The sequence below is a fragment of the Ambystoma mexicanum genome, chromosome 5p, assembly GCF_040938575.1.
Source record: "Ambystoma mexicanum isolate Mex_15411 chromosome 5p, UKY_AmexF1_1, whole genome shotgun sequence".
Lineage (NCBI taxonomy): Eukaryota > Metazoa > Chordata > Amphibia > Caudata > Ambystomatidae > Ambystoma > Ambystoma mexicanum.
Genome location: NC_090930.1, coordinates 577,543,463 through 577,570,182, shown reverse-complemented (window position 1 = coordinate 577,570,182; position 26,720 = coordinate 577,543,463).

Sequence of the window (26,720 nt, the reverse complement as noted above, 5' to 3'; positions counted from 1 at the left end):
ACCACCTGACTAACCCTCAACCACTAATACCGTTCTCTATATGTATGCTATACTAACCCTACCACTCGAGTAACCAATCCAGAGTGGAGATAGGTTTTTTGCTAAACTTTCCAAGTGATGCAAGTAGCGCGTCATACTAAGGTAAAAAGGGCCTGCGAGCCCCACGATTGTGTGTGTGTCAGGACGGACGCGTACTCTCCTTGACCCATCCCTGCCGTTTTGTCTAATAAACAGCAGAGTCACCTTGCTTCTTGCGTGTGTCTCATACTCTATCTCTTTTGGGATATACGGGAGGAGTTGGGGCCTCCCTGCACAGAGGTCTGCGGATGGCCCGGCCGACCCCGGCAGAATTTCCCCCCGACACCAGAGTTCCAGCAAAGCTGCTGAGGGACTCACTAGGTAAGGGAAATTAGCCATGAAATGAGAATTCTCCCTAACACTCGACCCCCCCCAGACTATGGGACAGGAGGATTTAATCCACTCCTGGATGGTTCTCATACCTCTAGTCAGTTACAAACATCCTAGAGAGACCATCAGCATGTTGGTGGTCACTTCCTGCTCTGTGCGCAATGGAAAAATCACACCATTGCAGGCAGATTGATCATCTGAATAACTTTGGGTTTTCCACTTTCATTTGCATCAGCCATCTCAAGGGTTGGTGGTCAGTCTGAAAGATGAAGGTAGATCCATACAAGTATGGTCTAAACCTCTTCAGTGCCCACACAATAGAAACACATTCTCGTTCTATTGTTGCCCACCTTGTCTCAGGATCCTTTAACCTCCTGCTGATGAAACAAATAGGGTGTTCCCTACCTTTCTCATACAGTTGACTAAGGACTGCACCTATACCAACATTAGAAGCATTAGTTTGTACAATGAAGGTTTGTTGATAGTCAGGAGCTCTTAGGACTGGAGCTTGACAAAGGGCTTTCTTCAGACCTTCAAATGCTTGATTGCACTCCTCATTCCATTTGAACTTTTTTGGAAATTTGGGAGAGGAGATGATATTCAAGGGAGAAGCTATGGTCCCATAGTTCTCTATGATGTTCCTATAATACCCAGTGAGACCTAAGAAGGCTCTCACTTAGGTTTGAGTAGTAGGGGTGGCCCAGTTTTGTGCAGCTTGTACTTTGCTAGGCAATTGCCTTATTTCACCTCCTCCTACCTCATGCCCAAGGAAGACCACTGAACTCTGACCCATTTGACATTGTCTTGCCTTTATGGTCAGATGGGCCTTTTCCAGAGCCTGCAATGCAAAGCCTAGTTGTTCAATATGTTCTTTCCATGTAGGGCTGAATACTGCAATGTCATCCAAGTATGCCATGCAGAAGTCCTCCATCCCATTCAGAACTTGATTGACCATCCTCTGAAATGTAGCAGGTGCATTCTTTAATCCAAAAGGCATAACCTTGAATTGGTAGAGGCCAGCTGGGGTAGAAAATGCAGTTTTCTCCTTGGCATGGTCTGTCAGGGCTATTTGCCAATAGCCTGACGTTAGGCCAAATGTGCTGAAGTACTTGGCTGCACCAAGTTTGTCCACCAGCTCATCTGCCCTAGGTAAAGGATTGGCATCAGTTGTGGTGACTGCATTCAGAGCTCTATAGTCCATGCAGAATCTCAACTCCTTGGATCCTGCCTTTGGTACAAGCACAACGGGGCTAGACCATGGGCTAGTAGAGGGCTCTATAACCCTGTGATCAAGCATCTTGTTGACCTCCTTCCTTATATGGGTTCTTACATTGTCAGACATTCTGTAACCCCTGCATTTGACAGGCAAACAGTCACCAGTGAGTATATCATGCTGGCCCCAAGGGGTTAAGCCTGGTGAAAGTGAGAACAGGGAGGCAAACTGATTTAACAGTAACTTGCACTCATCCTGTTGGTCAGATGTGAGACTGGAAGAGAGATTAACCACTTCCACTTGCTCATCTAGAGGTAAGCCTCTGATGAGGTCAGGCAGAGGTTCACTCTCCTCCTCCTCTTGAGCTGAAGCTAGAAGCAAAGCGCCTATGTCAGGTTGAGAGACATATGCCTTCAAACGGTTGGTGTGAAAGACTCTGGGAGCCTCCTTAGGTTTGCCTAAGTCCACCAGATAGTTCGCCTCTCCAGGTTTACCCACAACCTTGAAGGGTCTTATCCATTTGTCTTGCAAGGCTCTCTGCCTTGTGGGGACCATAACAAGAACAAGCTGGCCTTGAGAAAACTCAACCATGTTAGCCTTCTGGTCATGCCAATGTTTGACCAGAGCTTGACCAGCCTTCAAGTTATCAGTTGCCTCTGCCATCATGGGTGGCATTCTCCTCTGGAGACCTATCACATAGTCAGTCACTCTGACTGGGTTGGGGGAAGGAGCACTCTCCAACCCCTCCTTAATCAGGACCAATGGACCTCTGACTGGATGGCCATAAAGAAGTTTGAAGGGACTAAATCCTACTCCCTCCTGAGGGACTTCTCTATATGCAAAGAGAAGGCATGGCAGTAGAAGGTCCCACTTTCTTTTAAGGGGTTCTTCTAAAGCACCTATCAAGCTCTTCATAGTTCTGTTAAACCTCTCTACCAATCCATTGGTTTGAAGGTGGTAGGCAGTTGAGAACTTGTAGGTTACTCCACAGGTTTTCCACATGGCTTGCATGTAGTTGGACATAAAATTTGATCCCCTTTTGGATATCACCTCCTTAGGAAAACCTACTCTGGTAAAAAAAACAAGTAGGGCCTTAGCCACAGCTGGAGCCGTAACAGTCCTCATAGGTATAGCTTCAGGAAATCTAGTGGCATGATCCACTACAACCAGGATAAACCTGTTACCTGAAGATGTGGGAGGATCAAGAAGACCAACAATGTCATTCCCGACCCTCTCAAATGGAACTCCCATTGCTGGGAGAGGCACTAAGGGTGCCACATTCTTGGATCCACTCTTGTCAGAAGTTTGGCAAGTGTGACAGCTTCTGCAGAATTTGTCTACTTCTGAACCCATTTTAGGCCAATAGAAATAAAGAGAGATCCTTTCCTTGGTCTTCTTAAAACTTAAGTGACCAGCCAAAGGTATCTTGTGGGCTAACTGCAGAAACTGGAGTCGGTTCACTAGAGGTACTACAAGTCTTTTGCAGTCTCCAGGGGTTGACTCAGTTGGTTCACTGTAGAAGGGGCCATCTTCCCAGTGCAACCTGCACTTCTCAGGCTCAGTCCCATTGAGCTGAGAAGTTGCCTGTTGTCGAAGACCTTCCAAGGTAGGACATTCTCTTTGTCCCTTACTGAAATCTTCCCTGTTGGGTCCACCTTCTGCCAGTAAAGACTGCAGCTCAGGGTGGTCAACAGGGTCCAGATCTCCTACCAAGGTGAGATCCTCTTCTAGATCTGATTCCTCAGTATCTAGTTTGACCATACAGGGTTGAACCTCACTCTCAGCCTCAGCTGGTGTGGGAGTCACACATGTGACTTTGGACAGTCTTGGAGATGTCCTTCTGGGCACAGGAGTGCTTGCTGGTTTCTTGCTGGCAGACCTGGGTCTCCCCTTTGTCATTTCTTGCCCTGCAATGGCAGTAAGTAAGCCCTGTGGTCTTGGGGTGATAGCTTCCTCTATCATGTCCCCAGGAGAGCCTCTCAAGTTTCTCTCCCTTGCAGACTTGCACGAGTTTTAAGGTCATTACCCAGCAGGACCCTCCCAGGTACGTTATTTTGCACACTTACAGGTATCCTGACAGTCATGTCATTACACTGGATGAGAGCTGGTAACTGGGGAACCATTTGCACAGGACCTCCAGCTAACCTGGTTACGTGTTTGGGTGCCTTAGCAACATCCTCCACCTTGAAAAACATTAATCAACCACAGATATGCTGGCTCCAGTGTCTCTGATGGCAGGGGTCTCCAGACAATTCACAAGAACACTATCCTTGTAATACTCTTTAGTATTATCTGGGATTGAGTTATAGACATCTAGGTTCTGTTGTTCCCAAAGACCCAAGGACACTAAAGAAACACTAGCTGAGACTCTCATGGGCTTATCAGCTAGTAACTGAAGGTTTCCATTGGTCATAGGTACTCATCCACCTGGGAGAAGGCTAAGGAGACAGTGTTGATCCCTGAAGGTTTACCCTTACTTCTGGGATCTCCTTTCACATGGTCAGGTATCCCACAAACAAAGCATTTTCCAAATGCTCTTTGGAATGGGGGTTTACTGTGACCTCCATCTGGTTTGGGACCAGATGGCACACTAGCCTGATTCGGTTTTCTTTGTGGCTTACCCTGGTTATGTTTGGGGCCCTCTTTTGGATTGGAATTATTGGAATTCTATGTGTTGTCTTTCTTTGGCTGCTTTCCCTCATCCTTTTTTTTTTTTTTTTTTTTTTGCAATTTCTAGTTTCTTACAAACTTTTATTACAACTTTCTTCCTCAGTCACTTCACTTCTGCAATAGAGCGGACAACTGGATTTTGCCAGCTCGTTGGTTCATGATTTCATAATTTGCTCCAGAAAGTTTATGACTGCACAAGTCAAGTGAACTGAGGTCCCGCTTAAAATTTTTAGCCACAGTTCTTCCATGCAATCCGTTTGAGGGGCAAACTTACGTAGGTGGAGAGACCTTGTGTCCTTCAATGCGTGACAATCAGTCAGAAGATGTTTTAGTGATTCTGAGTGATTTCGACAAAACCTACATGAGGGGTCTTTTACGTTGTCGATGTGTCGGAGAAAGCACATTTGTCTGGTTTTATGGAGGTTTGTTCTTAGGCGCAGAAAGGCATCTCTATGATGGCGAGATGGGAATGTGCTCAGGTATTTCGGTAGGCAGTCTAATTTGTTCGGAGTCATACTCAGATCTATTGCAGTCTTTAGTTCATTGAGTTTTACCGTGTTGTCAATCCAGAGCTGACGTCTCAGTTTTTTTTTTGCGTTTTGGGGTCGTTCTCTCAGCATCTCCATATTGATGTTTGCGGCTTGCATAAATGATTTTACTTTTTCGGCCCATACTTCTTGTAAGGTGCTTGAATTTAAGTTTTTTTGTGAGTTGAACAGTTTAAATGCTGGCTCAACCTTCTCTAACGACATCTTTCGTAGTAAAGTCATTGATTTCCAAATGACAGCTCCATACATTGGTTCGAGACCCAATTCATGGCGAATTACTGATACTGACAGGTATTTGGGTAATCTCAACACCCGACGCCAGAATAGGCCTTCAAGTTTAGACCAGATCTTAAAGTCGATGTTCCAACCTGTCTCAGCACCAAACGTCACGGATGGTATCACTTTTTGTTGGTAAAAGGTGCGTACTGGAATCAAGGAGAATTTTCCGAATTGCGAGTGTATCTTTGCACCTTGTAGAGACAAGGTTTTTATTCTTTTTTCAAGTTCGGACACCCAGCTCCATTCTCTTATAGACATAGAGAATGGAATGCCCAAGCATCGGATTGAGGTCACTTCCTCAATCGGAACGTTGTTTAGAATCCATTTGAATTTCTTGTTTTTCTGGCCCTCGCCATGTCCTAATTTCAGAATTTTTGTTTTATCAACATTAATTTTTAGGTCGTTGTCCGTCATATAGATGTTCAATGCATTTAGTAGCCTCTGTAGCCCTATTTGCGTTTTGTCGACTAGGACAAAGTCGTCGGCGTAGATCAAGTAGCTCACAGGAGAGCCATTGAGTTTGGGAGGGAAGCAGTGAGTATTTGTTAACGCATCTGACACATCTGCAATGTATAATTTAAAGAGTTCCGCAGCAAGAGGGCATCCTTGCTTCACTCCCTTTTTCGTTGGAATTGCTTCAGAAAGAATACCACCTTCGTTCAACCTTATTCTTATTGATGTTGATTCGTGTAAGGCTTTTATGGGATTTAGTATGTTTGGAGGACAATTCCATTTTTTCAGTTTTCCCCAAAGTTTTTCTCGGTTGATTCCGTCGAAAGCTTGTTGCAGGTCTATGAATGCAAAAAACAATTTTCCCTTACTTCTCAGGGTTTCCAACTTTAGTAGATTAAGTATAGCAAGGTTGTTTTCGGTGCCCACTCCCTTTGTAAAGCCAGTTTGACGTACATCGTTTAAACCGCAGCGGCGTGCCCAAGCTGAGATCTTTTCTTGTAGGAGCGAGGCAAAGACTTTCCCGATGGTATCCAATAACGCGATAGGGCGATAATTTGCAGGTACATCTCTGTTGCCCTTTTTGTAGATCGGGACAATGATGGCCTCCAACCAGGATGATGGAATTGTCCTGGAGGAGGCTATTGTCACGAATAGATCGGCTATGAACTTTGCCCATTCTTGGGGATGTTGTTTAAGCATGATGTTCGATATACCGTCTGGGCCAGCTGCTCGGGAATTTTTTAACTTTGTTATGGCGCCATGTATGGTCTTTGCGGTCTCTGCAGTGTCCCAGGGCACCTTTTCACCGTTTTTCTCGTCCGCCAACATGTTGCTAGTGGACGAGAAGACGTTTCTAAAATGCGCTGCCCAAGCCGCCTCGGGTATACCGTTTGCCATGATTACAGCTTGATTTGGCTGGTCCATATTTAATATTTTCCAAATGTCTCTGGTGTTCTGAGATCTTATCAAGGACAACATTTCCTCGCCACGTTCTTGGTCACGTTGGAGGGCAAAAGCTTTTGTCCAGTTTCGATATAATTGTTTTCGGTGTTTGATTTTTGCTACTCTATTAACGCTACTCTCTGCTCTTAGTTCTTTCAGATCTTTCCTCAGTTTCTTCTTCTCATTAGTCTGAGATACGCTCCATGTGTGTTTATGTTTAGACATTGACGTAATCCTGCTTGATTGGGAGCTGGCCACAGTTAGGAGAATGGCAGGATAATCGGTGAAGACTGTCGATGCCTCATTTCTTGATTGAAAGTCGGCGGTGAGATATTGTATCTGTTTTGAGGACATCCGAAGTCTATTGCGGCTGGCGTTCACCTCTAAGTGGGTGCATGCCGTGCCGCTTAGATGCTTACAGTGGGGTTGCCAGTGCATTTTCAACGGAAAGTGGTCGCTGTTCTTCGTTGGCGTGATCTGCAAATTGGTGATTGTCGGCATCAGGTTATTTGAAACCCAGATGTAATCCAGTGTTTTCTTTAGACCCATGTTCATCCACGTTATTTGTGGTGGAGTGTCACCCGGGACATTGCCGTTTAACATGGTACAATCTCTGGCTTCCATAGCGTCCTGCCATCTTGTTCTTTTAGAAGAATCCTTTAGATCCTTATTGCAGCGATGATTGAAGTCCAGATGGTTGCCATTAAACCAAGATGTATTTAAGTCACCGCACACAATTATCCACAGATTGTCACAATTCCTTAGATGTGTGTCGATTGTTGTTGTTATTGAGTGGATAAAAGCCCCAGCCGAGATCTTTGCAGGGTTCCAATATACATTAACTAGCAAAAGATGTTGAGGTGAGCTGAGGTCTTTTCTAGATTTGCTGGATTTTCTTACGAGTAAGGTTGCCTGTACATGGCCATTTGGATTCGATGTGTCTGCCACTTCCCAACCTGTTCCTATTTTTATGAGTGTCAATAATCCTGAAGACGACCTCTCGCATTTTTGCTTGCAGGATTGATTAATATGTGGTAGCCGTCTTTTACAGGAAGCTGTCGCATCCAGGTCTCTTGAAGGCATATTATAAAGTTGTCCTCGAGGCCCACTGGAAAGTTGTTGTATAAATGGCCGAATCCTCTGGTATTCCATGAGATCAGGGTGTTTACGGCCTCTGGTCCACCATTATCTAGTTAGTATTTTTTCGTGTCATGTTGTGAGGTCTTGTTGGTCTTAGCAGGTATCAAGTTTGAGTTTAGATGCCTTCGAATCTGCTCACGCCGATGACTCAGGATGGTTTTTTGTTCATGTTCCTCAGATAGGTTATCTCTGTATTGTTTGGCTGATTCAAGATATTCAAGAATTTCAAAGCCAAGCCGTAATATGTCTTCTCTTGCCCCCATCATAGATCTGAGTTGCCCCAGAATCATTGGAGTGGCCTGTTGGCAACCCACAAGTCAGCAGCCTTAGCTAGTTTCTTAGGATCTATCTCCTTTGAATGAGCCAAGTGCTGTCTAAGCTCAGGGGAACAGACATCAAAAATAGACTCCAACATTACAAGATTCCTCAAACCTTCATAAGTGTTCACTTTGTAACACTTAACCCAACCATCTAGGTTTTTCAAACATTCACACACCCAGGCAGCCTGCAGGGTCATGCTTTTTGAGGGTTCTAAACCTCTTAAGATACTGGGAAGGGGTCTTACCAAATCTAGCTATTAATGCTAGATTCACACACTCCTAATCCTGTTTATCCTCCTCCCCCAACTCCATTATAGCATCACTTGCAACAAGGGGAAGCCTAGAGAAAAGCCAGGGAATCAGCTAATTCCCTGAGATACCTTGAATCCCATGATTGTACTCAAACATTGCTAACCAATCGAAAACATCAAGTTTAGTCTCATACATACCAATCATTTCCTTTGGCATACAGAGTCTCTTAGAGCTGGCAGACCTAGAGGACTCTGGCAGAGAAGCATTTTCCACAGACAATTTCTTCATCTCTAGTTCATGATTCAGCTCCATTTCTCTGAGCCTTAACTCTTGATGTTTCATGGCAGTTTGTGCATCAATACGTTTCACTTCCAATTCAAGTCTCATTTTCTAAAGTGCAATACATTCAGGAGTAAGTGCAGGACCTGTGGGGGTCCCAGTGGACATAGGTTGTGCTTTCTGAGCAGGCTAAGGAGTTGTAGGGTTACCTAAATAGGACTCATCTACTTCTTCCAAATCAACACTCTCAGAATCAGAAACATCATTATCCACATTTGCTGGAGGGGTAGGCCCTTCTGACCCCCAGACTTGGTTTTACTAATAACGTTGCAATCAATTCATGTTTCTTTCCTTTACCAGAGAGACTCCTCTCTCTACACAAGGTTCTCAAAACCTCAACAGTGTAGTTGAAAAGACCCTCTTCAGTGTAGCTTTCCATATTTGACATTATTTCCTAGTTAAATAAAATTAGTGGTGTTAGCCTTGTGGTTAGTTGAACCCAAGCAATAGCAGCACTCTAAGTGTAATCACTCTACTTTTGAATCCCACCGCTGCCACCGGGGTTAGGCAGAATCCTGTGCAGTGCCCTTAAGGACCACTAAACACAATCAAGACTACAGGTGGCAATACAAGTTTTACCTTTGGTACAAGCCCGTATTATTATGTTAGAGTGGTAGCAGTAGCAGAGCAGCCAGGCTTATCTCAAGAGTATATGAGCAGTAGCAGAGATTACACAAAAGGAAAATATTACTGTGGCTCCAGCAAACACCGACTCAAGGTTTCAGGTAAAAAAGTACATTTATTTTTTAACCATTTGTTATTGACACAACACTTCTTTTAAAATTTAAAACCACACGTTAATACACTACCTTGACCAATTCACTTTGTACGGTATAAATCAAGGTAAGTACCCTGTGTTTGAGAGAACCGGTGTTATGAAACAATACATGTTACTGTGAATACGATTGCGATCACTTTTTGACCGTTCAGTCTACTAAATAAACGCGTATCCGTGGCAAGAAATGCTACCGGGGCAAAAACAGACTTAGCACCTGAGATACCCAGAGAGAGTTGGGGGCAAAAATCATAGCTGGTCAAGTGGCACAGCGAGTAGAGTGCTCGCTTTGACATCTGTGCACAGCCTGCTGATGCAGGTTCGAATCCCGGCAGGGCCAAACTCAGCCTTTCATCATTCTGAGGTTGATAAATGAGCACCACACACCGTGGGTAGTAATAAGCAGCGCTCAGATACCTGAGGGTTCGTGGCGCTATATAAATGCAAAATTATTATTATTATAGGCAATATGTTAGATAGGCAGGCAGAATCGAAGAACATTCGTAGACAGAAATACAAGAGTGAAGAGGCCGGAGCCAGTGTCAATTGGAACCGGGTTCCTGTGTTGAGGATCACACGATGGACAGTTTGGCATTCAAAGTTGCCAAGAGTACTTTTGATATTGTCAAATGTTCAGAAGCAAACGTTATAAGAAAGAGGGAAAAATAAGAGCAAGCCTTAAAAGCGAGAAATAGGGATTTCACCCAAAATTCCTCAAGCAGGACACAGTACCTTTTCAAAGAAGAAGCTGGTGCCACGGCAGTTGTTCCTTTTGGTTTCCCGCAGACCCATGCTTTCCTGCAGCTTTAGCATGAAGAAGGATGATGAGGGGGTCCGCACCATATAGGGATGAGGCCGGCAGCAGCGACGATGAAAAATAGGTGCGCTCCTTAAAAACAGGAGAGGCTCTTCAGGTGGCTATCCTAACCACTACAGCAGTGTGCATCGATTTCGACCACGAAGGCGACCTCTTGCTGAAGAAGATGAGCTGGTTATCCCCACCAGGCTCAAGGGAAAAAGACTCTGGACTGGATCTCCTCTTAGTAGTTGAAGGGTGGATAGCTCGGGACTGCAGCAGGGCTTCACCAGTACGGGGTAGTTGCAGCAGTCAATCTCTCCTCCACTTCTCGTCGGTTCCTTGTAGTTCCAGTGGCGACTCTCTGACTTGCAGCCCAAGAGACCTGCCTTTTATGAGAAAATCCCCCATTCACACAGCCTGGCTGTCAATCACACAGCAGGGGGTTGTCCAGCCCGGACAACCACCTCAGCCAATCATGAAAAAGGGCGTCTTGGGTTTCCTAGGATACCCTGTGCAGGGGGTGACTACACCTCTCTCTCACATTCAGCCCACCTAGATACCCAGGCACCTTGAGGAGGGTTTCTTGGCAGAAGCCTGCCAAAAGACAGTGAACAAAGAAGGCAAATCAGGTTTGCCATGCAAAGTAAAACACAAGAAGGATTTTACAAAAAGAAATGGCGAATAAACTGCACCGGAGCCAAAAGAAAAAGTATTTGGTCGAGCGGGTTTAAGTTCGAGTCTAACACAATAGCCTACAATAGTACCACAGTTATAATATATAACTGCAGTAGAAAATTAGGGTAGATACCACTGCCACAAGCCATTGCTAAATGTTAAAAGAGCGAAAACAATGCTCTACGAGGTGCAGATAAAAATGGCTAAGACTTAACTCTTCCAGTACTCCATGCAAGATGCGGTGTAACAGATCTGTGGTTAATTTGACTAAGTAAAGTTAATGGTAACTTTACCCTTTGCTGGGGGACAGTAGTCAGCCTCAGAAATGGAGTTGGGGGGCAATCTGAATGACAACCCTGTGTCGCTGCACAGAAGGTGCTGTGTGACAAAAGAAGGGGCTCCTGAAGTGGTGTACTCCAGAGTCCACAATCACAAAAACAGGTAAAAACACATAGCAAAACACATGTAAGAGTGGTAAAAAGTTCACACTCTTACCAAGTGTAAAGAAATAACTCCAGAGATCAAGCAAAGCTGCTGAGGGACTCACTAGGTAAGGGAAATTAGCCATGAAATGAGAATTCTCCCTAACACACGTAGCCCTCTCACGCTAGAGAAATCGCATGTAAAATTCCCTGCGCACCCCTCACAATACACGTATCCCTCTTGCGCTAGCGAAATCGTGTGTAAAACTCCCAGCGCACCCCTCACAATACAGGTACACAGGGAGTTTCACACGCGATAGGCACTGTGCGAGCGGGGTACATGTATTTGTGGGGTATGCGGGGAGTTTCACAAGCGATATGCCCTGTGCGAGCAGGGTATGTGTATTTGTGGGGTACGCGGGAAGTTTCACATGCAATAGGCCCTGTGCGAGCGTGGTACATGTATTTGTGGGGTACACAGGGAGTTTCACACGCGATAGGCCCTGTGTGAGTGGGGTACATGTATTTGTGGGGTACGCAGGGAGTTTCACATGCGATAGGCCCTGTGCAAGTGGGGTACGTGTATTTGTTGGGTACGTGGGAAGTTCCTCACACGATAGGCTGTTTGCGAGCGGGGTACGTGTATTTGTCAGGTATGCAGGGAGTTTCACACACGATAGGCCCTGTGCGAGCAGGGTACGTATATTTGTGGGGTACGTGGGAAGTTTCACACGCGATAGGCCCTGTGCGAGAGGGGTACATGTATTTGTGGGGTACGCGGGGAGTTCCACACGCGATAGTCCCTGTGCGAGCGGGTATGTGTATTCTGGGGGGTGCGCTAGGAGTTTTACACGTGATTTGGCAGTGTGTGTCCTCCCAGGTGTGCCCCCTCGCCAGGCCCTGCAGGGAGCCCACACCACAGGGGACTACCCTACACCCCTGGCCATGCCCTGCAGGCAGCCCATCCACCCTGGCCATATCCTGCAGGCAGCCCATCCACCCTGGCCATGCCCTGCATGCAGCCCATCCACCCTGGCCATGTCCTGCATGCAGCCCATCCACCCTGGCCATGCCCTGCAGGCAGCCCATCCACCCTGGCCATGTCCCGCAGGCAGCCTATCCACCCTGGCCATGCCCTGCAGGCAGCCCATCCAGCCTGGCCATGCCCCGCAGGCAGCCCACATGGCACCATGCACATGTGAGCCCCAACACATGTCCCACCCACCAATGATGGGCACCTGCAGCAGGCCCTGACTCATGTCCCCCTGTATCCCCACCCAGCCAGCATTGACGGGCACCTGCCAGCAGGCCCTGACTCATGTTCCCTGTACCCCCACCCACCCAGCATTGACGGGCACCTGCCAGCAGGCCCCGACTCATATCCCCCTACACCCCCAGCCACCCAGCAGTGACGGGCACCTGCCAGCAGGCCCGACTCATGTCCCAACAAGCAACATGTCCCAACAAAACAGAGTCATGTCCCTAAAGCCAACCCTAATCCCTCTTGCCCCCCAACCCAAGCATGCAACCATCCACAGAACCCACTCACAAATTACCCATGCCATGATAGTCTAAATGAACCACCATGCCCGTGCAGGAATGCACAACGGAGCCACACAGTGGCAACACATGACAGAGGAAATGTTCCACGAGACATGCACAAAACCAATGACAGAACACAACACCAATTTAGAAGTTATAAAACATGTATTAAAAACATATAATGAACTGAGTTGGAGGAATTTTAAACTGAAAACCAATGTGCAATGACAGATTTTGCAGAAAAAAAATTAAAATCCAATGAAGTCAAAAATAAGAAAAATCATGTCCAATACAAAAGTGGTCCATTGTCAATGTCCATAATAAAAACATAATCCAAATAAAAATAAACCATTGATCCATGGCAATATAGAAAAAGAAAGTATGTACGAGTCTGAAACTATATACAATGGAAGTCCAAATGGTCCATGATCCACAAACAAAAGGAAACCTACCAACAACTCCTATGCATAAAAATCTATATACACGAAGTGGAGCAATGTCTATTATCTCCAAAATAAAAGAAAACCAAAGGAAATCTAAGACTAATGAACTATATAAAATGGCAGAGAGCAAGTCCTACGGCTCACTCTGTGATGTTCCGGGCCAGGGCATCATTGAACTCGATGTTGATGTCCCGGATGCGGGCCTCTTCCCTGTCCCCGAGGTCTCGCAGGGATGCAGTCATGGCCTGTTCCAACTCCCTGTGAGTTGCCTCGAGGCACTCAGCCCGCCTCAATGTCCTGCGCATGGAGTTCTCCGCCCTGACCATTGTGAGCCATGCCTCCTCCGCCCACCGCTCCTCTACATCTATCCACTGTCCCAACCACTGCCACAGGGAAGACACTCCCATTCCAGGGTCCTCCTGTCCTCCGGCCGATGGCTGCCCCTCTGATGTTGGTGGCCCCGAGCCATGATGCCTCCCACGTTGAGCCTGCCGCTGCCTCTGACGCAACTGCCTCTGCCAGCACGACGGCATCCGGGCTGATGGAATCCACCGGCGCCGTCGTGCACGTGCCTTCCCGATGATGCCGGCACATCGTCCGTCTGCTGGGGTCCAGTTGCTGGGGTGTCCACCCCTGCTGGACCTCCGACTCCCGACTGTGGCAGGGATGGGGTCTCCACCGAGCTGGCTGCCTTGGTCAGGGCAGGTCCACAGAGGGCCCTGGTGGCATCTGGGCCGGAAGATGGCATAGAGAACGACTGGCGCATAGTCTGCACAGAGGAGGAGAGGGCCACCAGAGTGCCCGACACATGTTGGAAACCCCTGACCATGACCCCTTTCAACTGGGCCACGTTGGCACACAACTCTTCGTGATGACGTGCGTGGTCCCCCCAGGGAAGCACGCACATCATCACGAATGTCACGCGTGTGCAATGCAACACCAATCAGGACGGTGTCCATACGTTCACGAGTCCCCTCGTCTGCAGGTAGAGGAGTGTCAGATGACGTGGACCTCCTGCTACCTGCAGACGGGCCTGGGATGGGGCTGGCCGGTGGAGGCATCCCCGCCGCTTTGCTCCACAGCGCCATCTCCGCCCTCTTCTTCACTCGCCGCTGTGTAGAGGGAGACATAGAACACAAGCATCAGGGTACTGTACAATAGTCCCCTAGACAGGAAGCAATAGCACGATTGGCACTGTCAAACGTCACTTCCATCATGTCCCTCCACAACACATGGGTCAGTGCAGGCAACACACATGCGGAAACAGGCATGGCGCATGCAATCAACATTTGCATCCATGTCCAAGGAACTGTTTAAACATACAATGGTGGGTTGAAACTCACATGCATCATGGTTCATACTGATCACATGCACGCATATCCCCGTAGTTCATGCATCTGGCCTTGTACACCCCAGACACAGTGGATACAAGGATGACTAGGCTGCATCAGTGAATCAACACATCGTCACAGACATTTGTCATGCATCCATGGCGTTTACAAGTCACACACACGCTACTCAGACACACAAACATGTACACCATACATGTCCATGACAGCAGCACCCCAACCATGTCCAAGGACAGAGACAGGCATGCATTCATCTGTGCATTCCGCATGCTGCTCCACCTGTTGCATTGTAACACATACACCATCCATGTGGTTCACACATGACTGTTCTCACATGCAGCACCATCATGTCCCTGCACAAACACATCCATACATCGCCCATGTCACACTTACAAGGAAGTAGCTAACTACCAGCACACTGCAACATGCCCTGTTTCACACAGTAATGCATGGCCACTTACCGCTCGACTCCAGACGGGCCTGCATCCTGAGGATCTTGTGGTGAAGCACTGGGAAAATGCGCTCCTGCACATCTGATGGTTGGTAAGGTGGCCTCGGCACCCCACTGCATCCGCTGCGTCTAAGAGGCGCCAGGCCTTCTTGAGGGTCCTGGACTTGTAGTCCTCCGAGCACTTCTGGATGTGTTTGATGTCGGGGGTGCCACCCCCTCCGCATTGATGGCACCCACTATGTCTGTCGAAATCCTCCTCTGTCCTTCCATGTCAGCACGCAATGGTGTGAAGAGGGCATCATAATACCCTCAGCTGGGGGGTTGCCACTGGTGCCAGATGATGTTGTGTCGGACATGGCAACACCCGAGGCAGGTGTGGGTGGGCAACTGGGTCCTGGGGCTGGGCTGTGGAGTGATGGAACACCAGTCGGGAGCATTCTGTTCCAGCAGGGGTGGTCACTGCAACTGGGCCCCTGCAGATGGCAGATGTACAGGCACCAAATAGCAGGGCATGGTGGCAGCAGGCAGGCAGCAGCAGATGGCTCGTGGGAGGCTGCTAGAGGCTCTGGGGGGCAGTTATTTGGCTCTGGCAGGAGTGTGGTCTTCCGTGTGTTGTTGCGTGGCCAGCTTGATACCGATTGATTTGGCACGTGAAAAAAGTGCACGTCAGCCTGTAATTTGAGGAAAGGCCCTTAGCGCGTAAGCGCATCTGTGACATATTGCGCGCTGGCGTTTCCCTCCACACGGGTGCATGTTGATTTTTTCACGTGCAAAAACTGCACGTCTGGGTGTCACTGCGTGTAATTGAAGGAAAGGCCCTTAGCGCATATGTGCGTAAGTGATGTCGCACGTGTGGGCTGGGTTAAAAGGTACGCAAAGGACGCCATTTTCTTGTATGTGCTTTTTGTGGGGATTCTTGTACTTCTTGTCAGCTCACACGCAATTACTTCACAACGGTTCCAGTTCGTACTTCTTGTATACTCAGACAGCGTTCAATTCTTCTTTTGGCGGGGGTGTTGCCAACACGCACACGCGCTTCTTTTTCAAGTTCTTTTTCCAGGCAGACGGTGAGTCATGCACGTATTTTTGATCTGTGGTTGCCCCTGTGTGTTGCGTACCCATTCAGAGGTTATTGTAGCCTGTGTGTACCATGTGTACCATGTACCATGTTTCTTGGTGCCACAGCGTAGTGCAGGCACTTTATTTCACGCACGTGGGCTACCAGGGGTCATGTGCATGTTACATTTTGTTTTCAGGGTGCCTGAGCGTTGTGTGACCCGTCATCTTCCCCCAGGGGTAACAGACAGCCTTGCTAGAGCACTAGGGTACGTATTCCATCTGGTACCCTGCCCCTTTCACCCCAATTGCCCAGAACAATGCTTTACTGCACCTCCCATTTGCACAAGAACATCAGTGCCATGGTTGAGAGGTGACCAGGAGGTATGGGAGGCAAAGGTGGCCAACCTCCAAGAGGGGGGCGCGGTAGGGACATGGCCAGGATGTGCAGGGTGGCCCAAGAGGCCAATGTGTGGAGGACCAATCAGGGACACCTAGCCCCCCCAATGGGTCAGGTAGATGCAGCTGACACCATCCCAGCTCATGCTTTGTTAACCCGCCCTATATTGTCAACCGAACTGGCACAGGAGGACTCCCAGGCAGGCTGACTTCCGTGCCACCAAGTCAAAGCCACGTGTGGCAGTGAAAGTTGCTGTCACCAGGGCCCGTGGATCTGGGGAAGCAATGTCATCTGCTGCCCCAAGTAGCCAGGGTGAGGAGGCTGAAGGGGTAGCTGCAGCTCAATCCACCCTAGCTCCGAGTCTCCCAGCTGAGACAGTGTTGGTCCAAGTCCATCACACCGAGGTTGGTCCTGCCAACATCACCCAGCAGCCAATGCCTGCAGTGAGACCTTTGGTCATCGTGCCTTTGGCTACTTCCAGTGCCCAGTCCACCTGCGCTTTAGCCCCTGCTAACCAGGGTGGCGTAAGCCACTCAGGGTCTGCACCACCTCCCGAGAGGAAGAAGGGTTCTCTTGCGGTACAGGCTGGAACCCTAGACACATCTCCCCCTCCGGCACGTCAAGGAAGCGTAGTTTCAATGATGTGGAACTAGACGCACTTTTGGGCTATGTGTCGGCCCATGGCCGCGAAATGCTGGTGACTACGACTCACTACGACTGCTCAACGTAGGGCCCACTGGCAGTGCATCGTGGACTAGATTAGTGCCCTTGGATTTGTCAGGCGCACAGCCAATGATTGCTCTAAGCGGTGGAATGACCTCAAATGCAGAGCAAAAAACACGCTGGCTTCCAATCATGCCTCTACTCTGGTGACTGGCAGTGGGTCTCCACCAGAGGAGGAAGTACTCACAGAACATGAGTCTATTGCTGGAGGCTTCATCACAGAGGGTCAGATCCAAGGCGTGGGAGACCTACCAGATCTTGAGGCAATGTCCGGTGAGTGGCCATGGATGTGTTTGCAAACCATGTGTATGTTGCTTGGGTGATGTGTTCTGATTGAGTGCCAGGTGAAGCAGTGTAGTTATGCGCTGATATAGGTCACCCATGTGGTGGCTCCAAACCATAGCCTGGCCTTGGGTTTCGGTCTTCAAGTATCCCTTCTGACCGCAGTTGACAATTTGCACCTGATTACAGAACTTGCCCTTCAACTGCCATCTTGCCACAACATTGTTCATACTGTTTCCCTGTTCATTCTGCCTGATTGATGAAATCCTTTGCATGTTCACCACACATTTTTGTTCCCTTCTTCCAAATGTAACATACTTCAGACATAGATTACACCCCACAATGGCCCACATATGTTTCCTTATTATGGGAATGATTTCATCAATCAGGCTGATTGAGTAATGTGCACCTACACATGGCCTGCACACAATCACTTCGGGGCCCCGTTTGAATGTTCAACATGACAATTGTCTTCTGTCATGTCGAAGTGACCAACCATTGGCATTGTGTGATGCCGGTGCTATCCAGCATGCAGCACATGTGTTGCCTTTTCATCTTGGAGACTTATGTGTCTGCTTTTTGCCTCCCCTTCCAAATCATTGCCAGTGCATGCATGCCAGAGTTATTGTCATGTGTGACAAGTGTCATTTATGTAATGGATGTCTGCCTCGTCATGCCTATGTGTGTGGGCTATGCTGCTCATGCCTGTTTTAATTACTTTTCGTTTATGTTTTTGCAGGTGATGAGGCACTAGATGCTGTTGAGGAGGAGGAGATGGCGCAGAGGCAAGAGTACTCACAGCCACAACCAGGCACCAGTGGAGGACGTGGGGTGGTGGGTGAAAACCCATTACTCCTACAGACCATACCGTGCATGGGTGTCTCTGGGTACACCTCCGGAGACCTCTGTGAATCAGGTGCTGAATCTGACATTGAGACATATGTCCCGTCGCAGGTGAATATTTCTAGCAGGGATGCTGTTCTGTCCAACCCACCTGCACTGGGGGTAGACCCCTCTATGGGGCATAACCTGTGTGGCGGCCACGTATGCACGGTCACTCCCCACAATATTTGCTCCTGTTCCTGGGCCAGCAGATCAAAGGAGGAGCACAGTCCTGCAGCCTCAGGCAGTGCCAGCCCAGCAAGGTGCATATCACCTTAGGCAAAGGGCGGCTCCGACGGTTGCGGCTCCCTGTGTGTCTACAGGTGTCCGCAGGGGGCGCTTGGCGCCGGTCCACCTGTTGGCTCTACCTGCTCCCTCGGCGTTCCGCACTTAGACCTGTCACCCTGAATTCACTTTGCCTTGCAAACTGTGGTAAATTAGGGCTTTTCTCCACTCGCAGGATTTTCAAACTTAGGTGGCCTCTCCACTGGGTACCTGATATTGCATTACTGTGTTCACTGTGTTCAGAATTTGTGGTAAACTAGGGCTTGCTGCTCACTTCCTGTCCGCTCGTGCTTGTCCTACCCCCCCTCTCCCTCCTATCTCATTGTGCTCTCTATCTCACCTATCTTTTCTAACTGCTTCTCCATTGACTATCCTGCACTTCTCACTAAATCTGGTAGGAAAAAGTTTATAAAGGACATCCTGGTCTCCAACCCAGGCCTCCCTATCGCTGACACCTACACCAGTGCCTACTCTAAGGAAACTCTCACTGACATCCTCTTTTACGTGCCTTCACCTGACCTATGGACCCTTCATATGGTCTCTGTGCTCTCTCCTATCTCCTCTTCTCCCATTAATGGTGGCACCCGTTGGGATGTCCTCTTGGCCTCCTTCCACTCCTCTAAGGCAATCATTAATGGCTACGCTAATGGGACCGTCTTGGTCCAAGGCCCTCAGGCCAACCTTCACCTCTTTGATAGACGCTTCCTCTCCTGCTGCCCCCCTCTGTCCTCGACTACCTTGCCTCTACCCTCCCTCCCTGCCCCCTCCCTTGCTCCTTCTTCTCCTCCGCAGGGCGTACCTCTGATCTGTACCCCTCCCCGGAAGTCCTTCAAAGATGGCAACCTTCTCCACATTGCCACTCTTAACTCTCGCTCTGCCGTCAAACATTCCTCTGATATCTGCCACCTTCTTGAGGAACTGGACCTTGACGTACTCGGTCTCACTGAGACATGGTTCACAGCCAGCTCTGTCACCAGCTTTGACACACTCCTACCTGACAGCTACAAGATCCTCTCCGTGCCCAGGCACAACCATGCTGGGGGGGTGTGGCCCTTATCTTCCCTGAGTGGATTCCTGCCTCTGCTATTCCCATGCAGACCTACTCCTCTTTTGAATGTCTTGTCTGCCAACTCTCTCTTTCTCCTAGCCATTCCCTTACCGTGGCTACTATCTATCGGCCACCTGGTCAAATTTCCTCCTTCCTCTCTGAGTGGGCGGACCTCTCCTCCTCACTCCTGTTCTCAACCACTCAACCCCTCTTCCTTGGAGACTTCAACATCCACCTGGATGCCTCCTGTCCCCCCTCTGGACTCTTTCGCAACCTCTGCGACTCTCTCTCACTCTCTATTCTCCCATCTGGGCCGACCCATTCTGTTGGGCACACTCTTGATGCCCTTATCTCTTCTGACCTGCCCCTCTCTGTCCCTCTCTCCACTCCTCTCTCTTGGAGTGATCACTTTCTGCTCTCCTCCCACCTCACCCTCCCTACCCCACAGGCAAAGCCACCCTCATCACTGCCATCCTCCTTCTTGGTCATCCGACCCATGTAGCGTGTGTCAGTTGAGGCTTTCGCTGCCACCTTCTTGCCCCCTCTTCCCCCTTCGGCTGACTCCCACCCTGACACATCCCTCTCCACTCTTTACTCTGCTATATCTGATACTCTTGATACCCTTGCCCCTGTCATGAGAATCCGCCTGAAGCCCAAAGCCAAATGTACCTCCTGGGTTGAATCGGATCTCGTCACCCTCAAACGCAAGTGCAGGGTGGCAGAGAGGAAATGGCATACTTCATGTTCATCCTCTGACAAACTGGCCTGTCGCCTGCTCCAAAGGCGTTACCGGCTCTCCGTTCTCACCAAAAAGAGAGCCCTTATCCAAGCCCGCATCACTGCGGCATCTAACAATTCAGCTGAACTCTTTAAAATCTGCAAGGAGCTGGCCAACCCTGCTGCAGTCTCCACCTCTCCTGTCCCCTCCCAGGCCCTCTGTACGGCACTGGCCTCTCACTTCATTTCAAAAACTCAGGACATCCTGTCCTCACTCTCCTCCCATCACCTCCCCCTCTGGCCCTTCTGCAGCCACCCCTCATCTCTCCTTCTCTGCCTTTCCCCTTTTTTCTGTTGGTGAGGTTTCGAGACAAGTCCGATCTATGAAAGTCTCGTCAACACAGGTCCACGCGTGCTCCTCCAAAACTATTAAGGACCACATCGACTCCTTGGCTCCTGCCCTTGCTGACTTCTGCAATCACTCCTTCGCCTCTGGAGTCTTCCCATCCCCTCTCAAGCACTCCCTTGTGCACCCCCTTCTTAAGAAACCCTCCTCGGACCTGTCCTGCCCAGCTAACTATCGCCCTATCTCTATCTCTCCTTTCCTAGGCAAGCTCCTGGAGAAACTTGCCATCTCCCAGCTTAATCTCCATGCTGAATCTGTTGGTAGCCTTCATGACCACCAGTCTGCCTTCAGAGCTGCAAGAAGCACAGAAACGGCTCTCCTGAACATCCGCGAGGACCTGCTCTCGAACCTTGACTCTAACATTCCTTGTGTTCTCATTTCGCTTGATCTCTCTTCTGCCTTTGATACTGTCAACCATACCATCCTGCTGAACCGTCCCCATGATAACCTGGGTATCACTGGTCAAGCTCTGGCTTGGCTGACCTCTTTCCTCTCAAATCGACCCTCCCAGGTCCAACTGGGGTCGTTCCTGTCTGACATCTTTTTCTCTACCTGTGGTGTCCCCAGGGTTCTAACCTCTCTCTCTGGCTGTTCAACCAGTACCTGGCACTTCTCGCCCACCGCATCGCTGCTCTCTGCCCCTACTTTCAGTGCTATGCTGATGATACCCAGCTCATTTTCAGGTTACCCTCGGCCTCCTCTTCTCCTTCCCTCATCTCTGACTGTCTTTCTGCTATCCAGGAATGGTGTGCCGCCAACGACCTCTGCCTTAATGCCAGTAAGACCGAGATTCTCCTCATCGGCACACCCACTCCCTCCTTCCTGCAGCTCTCTGGCCGGCCTCTCTTGGCCCTCTTCCTGCTCCTACCTGCAAGGCTAAAAATCTCGGGGTCATCTTCGATTCCTCTCTCTCCTCGCCTCACATTTCTGACATTTCTAAGAAGTCACACTACCTGCTGCACCTCCTCAGAGGTATCCTTCCTTTCCTCTCCTTCCCCCAGAAGCTCACTGTCTCCAGAGCCCTGGTTCTCTCGAAGCTGGACTACTGTAACAGCCTCTACCTAAATCTGCCTGCCTCTACTCTCCACCCTCTGCAACTCATCCAGAACAGGACTGCAAGACTTGTCCTTGGCCTCAAGCCCTGGGACCGTATCTCTCCAGGACTGAAATCGCTACACTGGCTCCCTGTGGCTGTGAGGATTAAGTTCAAAACCCTCTGCATTGTCCACAAGGCCTTCTGGGGCTTGGGGCCAAAATACCTTCAACTCTCCCTTCCTAAATTACTTCCTTCTCGTGCACTTCGCTCATCCGCCTCAAACTCCCTCAGGGTCAGCCGCTTCTCTAAGCAACGAGTTGGTGGGAGATCTCTCTCTGCTGCAGGGGCCTCCCTCTGGAACAGCCTTCCTGCCTCCCTAAAACTTGAGGAGAACCATCTCCGGTTCCGGAAGCTCCTCAAAACCCTCCTCTTTGCTTCTGCTTTCTCTCTCTCTCTCCTCTGCTAAATCACTGAAATTGTACTAAATCAGCAACTGGGCCACTCACCAATCTCGGTCCTTGGCCCAGCCACTCTCCCCTGCACTGCCTTCCCGGCAACCCCTGCACTGCGGGACTGTCTCTGTATCCCTACAGCCCCTCTTCCCAGCACTTGTCTGCACTTATCTTGCACTTGCCACTAGCTGGCCCTTATTATTTATCTTGTCCGTTACTAACCGTGTACTGCACTTTCCCCTCTCCCTTTCCCCCTTGCACTTTTTCCCGTCCCCTTAACCTTGCACTTGCGCAATCTGAATGACACCTGGCCTAGTAGGATCGTTGTCGGTCTCCCTTGTCCCTCCCTCCCTGCCTCGTCGCGCCTTGAAACACTTGTGTATAGGCGCGTTACAAATGCCATATCATATCATATCATACCTTGCCCCAAACAGGTGTGCTGCCCGCCAACGTGGTGGCCGTGCGCCACCAGGCAATACTGTGTGGGAGAACTCCATGTACACTATAGCAGCACAACAGGGGGCATCGTGTGAGATGATGGCTCAGGCCGTGGATAGCGTGGCCACTTCCATTCTCCCCCCTGAAAAGCAGGTGGAGCTCCAGCAGCAGGCAACAGAGTCCATTTACCACTCACACAGGGCGGACATGTTGGCGTCCAACAGGGACCGACGGGCTGGACTGGAGACTCTGCGCACAGCCATATCTGCAGAGTCACAGGCCCACAGGGATACCCTGAGGTTAAACAAAGGTCCCTCAGAGACACTCTGGGTGAACTTGAGGTGTCCAGTAGTACAAGGTCAGAACAGCAGCTGGAGCATCTGACATGCACACTCTCAGCTGAGCTCCAGGCAACCCGTGAGGAGATCCGGGCATCACGCAAGGAGGTGAGGTGCTGCATGGGGATCTCTGTACCATCATCCTGCAGAACCAAACCTTTCAGACCTGCATGCTTGCTGCCATGGATGAGCATGCCAGGTCTTTGCGTCGTCTGCCTCCCATATCACGGCCACCTTCTGATGTACCACCAGAGGGTGATGACAGCGACAGTAGTTCTCCCACTGTTGGGTAGCTGTGCAGGCCATGAGCCCGTGGAGGTTTTTTTTTTCTCAACATCCACGCATCCACGCATCCAAAGAAGAAAAACCGAGGATACCACAATTTTACATCCTCCCGAAGATTCACACATCTTTAAACTATACCTCCAGGGAGACCGATAGTGTCGGGTTGTGACTCGGTGTTAGAACCACTCTCTAGGTTCGCTGACCATTTTATGCAACCAATGGTCAGTGAGATGTCCTCTTTTGTAAAAGATACCACACAAATCATAAAGGAGGTGGAAGGGAGACCATTCAACCCACTGGAAGAAATTTTGATATGTCTTGATGTGGTATCACTGTATACCAGTATATCGCAGAGAGCTTCACTTGAGGTCTTTGAAGAAAGATTACTTATGGGGAAAGAAACACCGAAACCCCAGCCTCTTGTATCCTTTGGTGTGCTGAAGTAGCATTAATGGAAAATTATTTCCACTTCAATGGATGCTATTATAAGCAGACACAGGGAACGGCCATGGGGGCTACTCTAGCCACAAGTATCGCAAACCTCTATATGGAGGCATTTGAGATAAGCACGATCTATGGTGACAACAACCCTTTCAGAAAAAACATCCAGGTCTGGAAGAGGTACATAGACAACGTTCTACTTATTTGTGAGGGTGAAGAGAGTGAAGCAATTTTGTTCTTCAAGTGGCTGAATGAACAAAACCAACATCTCAAGTTCACTGATAACTACAGCAGAGAAGAAGTGAACTTTCTGGACATAACAATATAAGTGGACACCAATAAAGGAGAACTTTACGTCAAACCATATAAGAAGTCTACTGATCGTAATGCACTATTGCACTATACCAGCTTCCACCCAAACCATGCGCGGGACAATTTGCCCTTCAGATAGTTCTTGCGGCTCAAGAAGAACAGCAGTAATGGAGAAGACTACAGAGAAGGAGCCAAGAGACTAAGAACGAATTTACATGAAAGAGACTACCCTAAAAAATGAACAAAATGGGAAATGAAGAGAGCAGACAACAACCATCGGGAAGCGATACTTGAACAACAATCGGTACCCAAAGAAAAAAAAGAATGACAAATTGTTTTTTGTAAACACGTACAGTAATTTGTCAAATCGGATTAGAAAATCATACATCGTGACTGGACGATCATGGAGAAAGGTAAACGCCCATTGGAAAAGCCACTAATAGCTTTCTGAAGGATTAGGACCGTGAAGGATCAAATAATGCATAATGACATCACAAAGCAGTGTAAAATCCAACCAACACTTAAAGAGACTTGGGGAATGAGGGCACCAGAGGGCCATGTTCCATGTGGCAGCTGCAGTTGCTGTCCGCAAACAAAGACATAAATCCAAATAGATCTGGGATTTAGAAATGAGTGGAAACAGAAAACATTAACCAATTGTAACTCTAAATTTGTGGTTTATGTGGTATGGTGCCCTTGTAGAAAAATCTATATAGGGAAGACTGAAAGAAAAATAAAAACCAGGATAACGGAACATAAGAGTTGCATAAGGAAGAGAATTCACTCTGCACCTATTGTAGGGCATTTTATTGAAATGATCTATAAGGTAGATGAACTAAAGTGGTCCATGGTATATCAGGTGAAAGTGAGCAATGACATCAATATTGACAGGAAGAAATTACTGTCAAAGAAAAAGAACTGATCTATTTAACAAAATGTTGTGAGACGGGTCTCAATGAGAGAGTTCAGTGACGGGGCTGCAAAGGAGTATAAAATAATAAATTAAATGTAGTATGGATCAACGCCAATGAATGCTAAAAATTTGTACCAAACTGAAACTTGTATTACACCGATTAGGTAATTAAGAAAGGATAGATTTAAAAAAAACGTGAAATGGTAACTTGAAGGTCACGTATTTAGGGGTTAATGCACAATGACAATGGAGAAAGGATAGAGCCCTTAGTCAAAATACATAAAAAGAAAAATTTGAATTTGACGTAACCATGAAGCATTGTACAATGACTAAAAAAACATTAAAATAAAGTACAGTAAAATAATAAGAACAACGTGATCCTAGTGTGGCCAAAGAATAATAAGTATTAAGAGATGTAGAGTCTGTTGTAAACATGCTAAAATCATATCGCATATGCCCAATAATAAATGAAATCAAGGTCTGAAAGTGTCCCACGATAAAATGCCACTGGAACTGATTTATTCCAGCCCCACTTTCGGATGTAGCAGGCAGAAACTGGAATAATGTACAGGTAAATGAATATCGAGTATAGCATCGCGGGACTATGAAACAGGAGCCTGGCCATCTGTGTATAGTTGGAAGTAACAAGCTAAGTAAACACAGGATGTGGTGAAGATAAGAAAAAAGGACCTGCGATTCAGGAATGAGGACGTGATGGCGCACTATTGACTACACAGAACCGCGCCTAGCAACAAACACGTTCAAAAGGACACGGAAAAAGCAACATGCCAGAAAGAGGAACCAGTTGAGATGCGGGCAAGTACTTCCGGATGGAAAAGGAATCAACGGATGTCTACAGAGGCGATAGAACGCCGGCAGTAACCCGTGAGACGGAGTGATTCTGTCTTCTAGATGGAAAGTAAGTAAAATAATGGGAGAAGTGAGTGATACACTATAGGAGAGCCAAAGACTAGAGCGGGACATTTTTAAACTAGAAATGCTTTCTGTTTGCTCCAGTAGGAGTCTGCTTGGTATAAAAACCCAGAAGCTGACTAAAGATATTGTGGGAATCCGGGGCAGTCGAGTTAGCATCCTCAAAGTAAGTGACAAGCATCAAGTAATAAAAGGAATGAGAGCTATTTCAAAATCTATAGTCAAGGACGCGAAATTAACATGCGTTATCGTGCTCCCTCTCACTCTGATTTTTGTAGAACAAAAGGAGGAATTTACCTCAAACAAGGACCAAAACAAGGACCCTTGGGGAGCCAGGATTAGCGGCATACCGCCAATGAGGTGGACCGTGAAACTAGGAGCACACAACTAATGTATAATTCCTTAGGTTATGGGAGCAGTTGTGTTACATAGACCATACAAAGGATAAGAATGATCAATCCGGTTGAGAGTGGTTGTAAGCTATACCCTTGTATCTTTGAAATAGGTAAATACAGAAATAACACACAAGTGCCATGAACAAAGGAGCGTCCAGAGATAGACATCTGGGTTGATGACAACAAACAACTTGCATACCAGAGCTAGGAGGTTAATAGCGTACCTCCATAGTAATATGGGTATAGACAAATTAAATGTGTTAATAATGCCTGTTGAAGAACAGGGGAAGTACTGTGAGATGCCAATAGGGTAGGGTACCATACAAATGGTGTACTACCTGAAGAAATGTTGTTGTTT